Here is a 6339-nt window from a genome sequence, read left to right on the forward strand (position 1 = left end):
AAAAAAAAAAAAAGCAAGCAAGCAAGCAAAGAAGGAGACTCAGAAACCAAATAATGGCTTAGACAGCTAAAAGAAGACACATTCTTTTTTTTCTTTCTTTTTTTTGCGGTACTTTGGATTGAACTCAGGACCTTCACTTTCCAGGCAAGCGCTTATTCTACTGAGCTATCTCCCCAGCCCGGACATGTTCTTAGTCCATGTAGTTTTATTTTTTTCCAGTACCGGGGATTTATTATTATTATTGCTTTTTTTTTTTTTTGGAAGGTTCTACAGGTGTTCGAGGTCTCATTACTATATTGGACTCGTAGTGATCCACCTGTTTACAGCCTCCCAGGAGCTGGGAGTGCAGGCTCACGCCCACCACGCCTAGTCTCAATTGCTATCTCAGCGCGCCCCCTGGGGCAGGATGGCACGGCAGGCCCAGGGATCCAACCCCTGGCCCCTGCATCTGCTTGCAGGCCCTTTAATCTACTGAGCTATTAGGCCAGCCCTCATGTAGTTTTTTAGTTCATGAAAATTTCTCAAAAATCTCTGTGTCACTGAACTCAAAAAACATTGAGTTGGGCCAGCCAGATAGCTCAGTGAATTAAAGTGCCTGCTTAGGCAGATACAGGCACCAGGGTTCGATCTCTGGCCTGCTGTGCAAGCCCTATCTCCAGGGCATGGTGAAACGGCGATTGAGACTGGGCATGGTGGGGCATGCATGTAATCCTAGTACTTGGGAGGCTGAAAACAGGAGGACCACTGAGAGTCTGATATGTGTAGTGAGACCCTATAGACCCTGTACTAAATACATTGAAAAAGAAAAATGAATTCACAGGACATTTCCCCATGCTTTCTCTCTTTTTTTCCAGGGTTACTCCAAGTCCCCAACATATGTAGGTCAAAAACGTCTGGGATGGAAAAAAACAGGCACCATCCTCAGGCTCCTTTATATTTATCAAGGTTAGTAGAAGCTAAATCATAGACATAGGTTTGAAGAGGAAACATTTTGGTTCTCTGTATCAGCGGGGATATAGATATTTCTTTTTTGTGTGTGTGTTTGGTACAGAGTCTCACTGCGCAGCTCGGACTCGGAGTATCCTCCTGTTTTCAGCCTCCCCAGCACTGTGGTTACGGGTGTGTGCCACCATGCCCTGACTCCGTCATTGGCTCAGCGCGTTTGGGGGAGGGGTCAGCACTGCGTGTGGTGCCAGGAATCGAATCCCGGCCCCTGCACTTGCCTAAGCAGGTGCTTAGTCTGTTGAGCTCTCTCGCCTAAAGATATTTCTTAGAACTACTGAACTTGACCATGTTTTGAGGTTCCAAAGCCCACTCCTCCAATTAGCACAGCCAACAGCAGAGGAGGTACCCAATTCACATACAAACTCTGAGGTTCTGTGGTCGTGTGCTTTCCTGACATGTGCAAGGCCCTGGTTTCAATCGTTAGAACAATAGAATAAAGGCGGTAAAAAAGCAGCTTCCTGGGAAATGTAGTGAAGCCTCAGCACTGAGTTCCAACCCAGTACTTGGAGAATCCCTTGTCTAATTAAGGGAAACCTGGGGGCTGGGGAGATAGCTCAGTAGAATAAGTGCTTGCCTGGCAAGCTCAGGGTCCTGAGTTCAATTCCCGGTATCGCAAAAAAAAAAAAAAAAAAAAAAAAAAAGGGGAACCTCACTTCTCCAAATTCCAAAAGCAACCCTGTCCCTGGGGTGTGCTGAGGCAGCAATTGAGAGGGGGCATGCTGGTGTGCGCCTGTAATCCCAGCTCTTGGGAGGCTGTAAACAGGAGAATCACTGCTAGTGTGATCTAGTAGTGAGACCCTGAACACCCTATAGACCCAATTTTAGAAACAGAAGCAGCAGAATATATTTATTTATTTATACATTTATTTATTTATTTATACATTTATTTATTTATTTTTGTGTGTGTGGCCAGCTCAGCCCACCAGGGGTCGGGGCTGGCTGGCATGTGGTGCTGGGGGATTGAACCGCGGTCCCTGTGCTTTGTTTAGCTTAGCTTGTTCTAAGTAGGTGCTCCAGACCACTGAGCCATCTCACCAGCCCCCAGAATATATTTATTGAGGGAGAGAAAGCTTTTATCTGAGAGAGGGACAGAAAGGGATCCTAGTGGCCAAGGAACTTTCCTTTTCTAGGGATTTTTATAGAGCAAAAGCATGAGGTGAGGTGGGTGTAAGGTGGAAAACATTGGAACTGATTAGGTGGGCATGAGGTAAGACAAAACTATGATCCACCAATAAGGTTACAAGCACCACTGGTCAGGTAAAATTGATTAAATCCAGGACCAAATGAAGAAGTGAGGGGCCAGGGAGATGGCTCAGTAGAATAAGTGCAAGGGTCTGAGTTCAATCTCCAGTTCCACCAAAAACAAAACAGAACAAATGAAACAAACAAACAACAACAACAAAAAACAAATGAAGAAGTGAGTCTTGCAGCAAGTGGACATGAATATGGAACAGGGGCTCTTCCTGTTGGGGGCTGGGGGTTCTGGCTCTATCAATCCCTGGTGCTCATCCCTAGGGAAGCATGTGGTTGCATTTGTTTACTCCTTTGTCTTGAGGTCTGGCCCACTGTGGGAATGTCCATCTCTTCCAAAGTTGCAAAGTCACCTTGTCTTCCATAATATCTCCTTGAGAACCTGGCTCTATCTGGCTGCCTATAATATTTCTATCTAATTTAGCTGCCTACAGCATTAACACCAGGCTCGTGGAATGCATGAGGTTACTGATGTGTGTAATTTCTTGATTCAAGGCATCTTGGAAAGAAAGCCTCAGGATCCTGTATCCATTCCACTGCAAAGCCGTGGTCTAGATTGCCATTCTGCGGAGCAGACTGTTGGTATTAGTGAAGTCCAAGTTAAGACTGGAGGCATCATCAGCATCACACCAGTATCATCATCATCGTCATCATCATCATCATCATCATCAGCAGCAGCAGCAGCAGCAGCAGCAGCTTCCGCTGCCGCTGCCACCAATACCTGTATATGGGCAAAAGGCCAGCAGCCAAAATGAAGGTTTGATTATTGACCTGAAGAATTTTAGGAAACCAGGAGAGAAGACATTTACCCAGTGTAGCTGCCTCTTTGTGGGTAATCTTCCCCTGATATCACTGAGGAGGAATTGAGGAAACTATTTGAGAAATATGGCAAAGCAGAAGTTTTCATTCATAAGAATAAAGGCTTTGGCTCTGTCCACTTGGAAACATGAACCCTTGCAGAGATTACCAAAGTGGAACTGGATAATATGTCTCTCCGTGGAAAACAACTGTGTGTGCACCTTGTCTGCCATAGTGCAACCCTTATAGTCCAAAACGAACTACTGGAAGGAGCCTTTTCTGTGTTTGGCCAGGTGGAAAGGGCTGTAGTCCTTGTGGATGATCGAGGAAGACCCTCAGGAAAAGGCATTGTTGAGTTCTCAGGGAAGCTAGCTGCACGGAAAGTGCTGGACAGATGCAGTGAAGGGTCTTTCCTACTAGCCACACTTCCTCGGCCTGTGACTGTGGAGCCTATAGACCAGTTAGATGACAAACAAGGACTTCCAGAAAAGCTTGTTATAGAGAACCAGCAATTTCACAAGGAGCGAGGGCAGCCACCTTGATTTGCACAGCCTGGCTCCTTTGTATAAGAATACGCCATGCATTGGAAGGCACTTATTAAGATGGAGAAGCTGCGGCAGGATCAAGTGGACAGCAATATCAAGGAAGCCCGTGAGGAGCTGGAGATGGAGATGGAGGCTGCTCACCATGAGCACCAGGTTGTGCTGATGAGGCAGGATTTGATGAGATGCCAAGAAGAACTTGAGAGAATGGGACAGCTGCATAACCAAGAGGTCCAAAAACAAAAGCAACTGGAGCTCAGGCAGGAAGAGGAGCGTAGGCGCCGTGAAAAAGAAGAGTGGCTGCAACAAGAAAAGATGATGCGGAGACAGCGGGAAGGATTCAAGGGAACATTCCCTGATGTGAGAGAACAAGAGATCTGGATGGGCCAGATGGCTATGGGAGGTGCTATGGACATAAACAACAGAAACGCCATGCCCCCTGCTCCGGTGCCAGCTGGTACCCCAGCTCCTCCAGGACCTGCCACTATGATGCCTGATGGAAACTTGGGATTGATGCCACCAAGTGAATGCTTTGGCCAGGCCGCTATGATGGAAGGAATTGGGGCAATTGGTCGAACCCCTCCTGCTTTCAACCGTGTAGCTCCAGGAGCTGAATTTGCTCCAAACAAACACCACCAATACTAATAAAGTTGCAGCGTCTAGTTTCCTAAAACCCTTAAAAAAAGTTGTGGTCTATCATACCTGTTTTGTTCATGGCTACAATAACAGGTAGCTTGGTTTTGTACAGGATGTTGCATGTGTACAGCATATTGGACATGAAGGTCACTGGGTTAGTACTTCACAATGTGTCCATCACGTAGATGACTACTGCTGGAAATGAAGATGCCAGGGCCTCGGTGATGATTGTCCCAGAAGCTGACGAGATGAACACTTCAATCTGTCCAGGTGTATTAGTCAAGATGTATTTGAAAGTGTTCTGGGCTTTCTCAATAAATTTCAGTACCTGATCAAATCTGGTAGCCAAGAGATTGAGTGAAGTCACTATGCCACCATTGGGCCCAAGCCCATATTGTTTCACAACTTCTTTATACTTCACAGTGTCACAAATATCAATATTGATAGGAAAGGGCACTTCATGTACAGCTGGGTCCAGGTTTATTACATAAAGTGGAGAACTTCACTGTACACATGTCCTGTTAGCCTCTGTACAAAAGTGGTTTTCGTGGATCCTGCCATTCCAAAACCCAACAGATATACAGCGGCCTGAGGGACCCCTGAATCCAGGAGATGAGTCACACTTTGCTGTGCTACCATGTTTCTACCTGCCAGGACACTGCCTATAATATTTATTTATTTTGCAGAATGGGGGATTGAACTCAGGCCCTTGAACTTGCCAGGGAAGTGCTTATTCTACTGAGCCATCTCCCCAGCCCCCTGTCTATGATATTTCTAACTGAGCTGCTTACAACATTTTCAGACTGTGGAGGCAAGTTTTGTTGCCACAGAATGGAAGCCCAGGGCCACAAGCTTTTTTTTGGAGGAAGAATGGGAAACATGAGGGGAAGAAGCTGTACAGCAGAAGGTTAGGTCTGTGGCAAAACCTTGCCTAGAGCAGGAATAGAGTGATGTTCCTTGATCCTTTCCAGTGGCCCCAATGATGTAGGGGAATGAAACTCCCAAACCAAAAGGTACCTAGGGCAAATCTGTGTTCTCTAAAACTGAAGAATGGATTTTAGGAACAACAGAGGTTAAAAACAGATTATTTATTGGGGGAAGGAAAGCTTCTGTCCAAGAGAGGAACAGAAGGGGACCTGAGTGGGTTGGTAAGGGGACATGAATACAGAACAGGAGCTCTTCCTGTAGAGGGTTGGGTTAGTGGTATCCCTGGCTCTTTCAAGGTAATTGATACCTATTCAGAATATCAGTCCTTCATGCCCATTCCTAGGGAGGTATGTGGCTGCACCTGTTTACTCTTTTGTCTTGAGGTCTGGCCCACAGCTCAGGTGTCTGTGCCTCCCACAGCCCACAGTTGCAAGGTCTTGTCTTCTGTACTGGCTTCTTGGAGGGCCCAGCCCTGTTTGCCTACCTATAATATTTCTATCTAACTCAGCTGCCTACAACGCCAACTCTGTAATTTTCTCCTGCTAAAGCTCCAGAGAGTGGAAAAGAGATTGTTGGCATCTCTACCTCCTGTGAGAGCCAAAAGCTCTGACCAAGGAAGATGCTCCTTAGCAGTTGTGCAAAGTTCTGGAAAGACATCTGGGTACTTCCAAACTATTAATTTCAAATATCTTAGAAATGCAGCTCCCTAAATTGAAAATCTTCATTGTTGATCACCCTGAATGGAGACCCTATGACTGCCTGTCCTGACCAACCTTTATGTGGAGGAGGTAAATGCTTCTGGCTATGCACAGTGGTCTGGTAGTGTCTTGGGCGCTAATCAAGTTGGGGAATCCTGTATGTGGCATTGCTTCAGACCTACCTGTCACTGAAAGGCTGCGTGGGCTTGAACCCAGATACAGCTTTTTCCTGTGCTCTGTCTTGCATTGTCCTTGCCCCCTTCAGACTCAGATGGGCTGGGGTTTAAATGAACCCCTAACCCACACCATGGGTAGGAATTATCCACTCAAGAAAAGGAACCTGGTCCAGCCCACTCTGAGTACCCACTACACCAGGCTGGAGGCACCAGTGCAACGAGTGACTTTTGTTTCTGTTCAGTCAAAGTCTTCCTTTCTCTCTCTCTCTCTCTCTCTCTCTCTCTCTCTCTCTCTCTCTCTCTCTC

At 46.4% G+C, this 6339-nt stretch overlaps 2 pseudogenes; one reads left to right on the top strand and one right to left on the bottom strand.

The window, feature by feature from the left end:
• Positions 1-2684: 2684 nt before the first annotated feature.
• LOC105741219 lies at positions 2685-4871 on the bottom strand (annotated as a pseudogene).
• Positions 2884-4241, top strand: LOC101560078 (annotated as a pseudogene).
• Positions 4872-6339: the final 1468 nt, after the last annotated feature.

This window comes from Octodon degus, unplaced genomic scaffold (genome assembly GCF_000260255.1).
Source record: "Octodon degus isolate 3935 unplaced genomic scaffold, OctDeg1.0 scaffold00345, whole genome shotgun sequence".
In the NCBI taxonomy this organism is placed as follows: Eukaryota; Metazoa; Chordata; class Mammalia; order Rodentia; family Octodontidae; genus Octodon; species Octodon degus.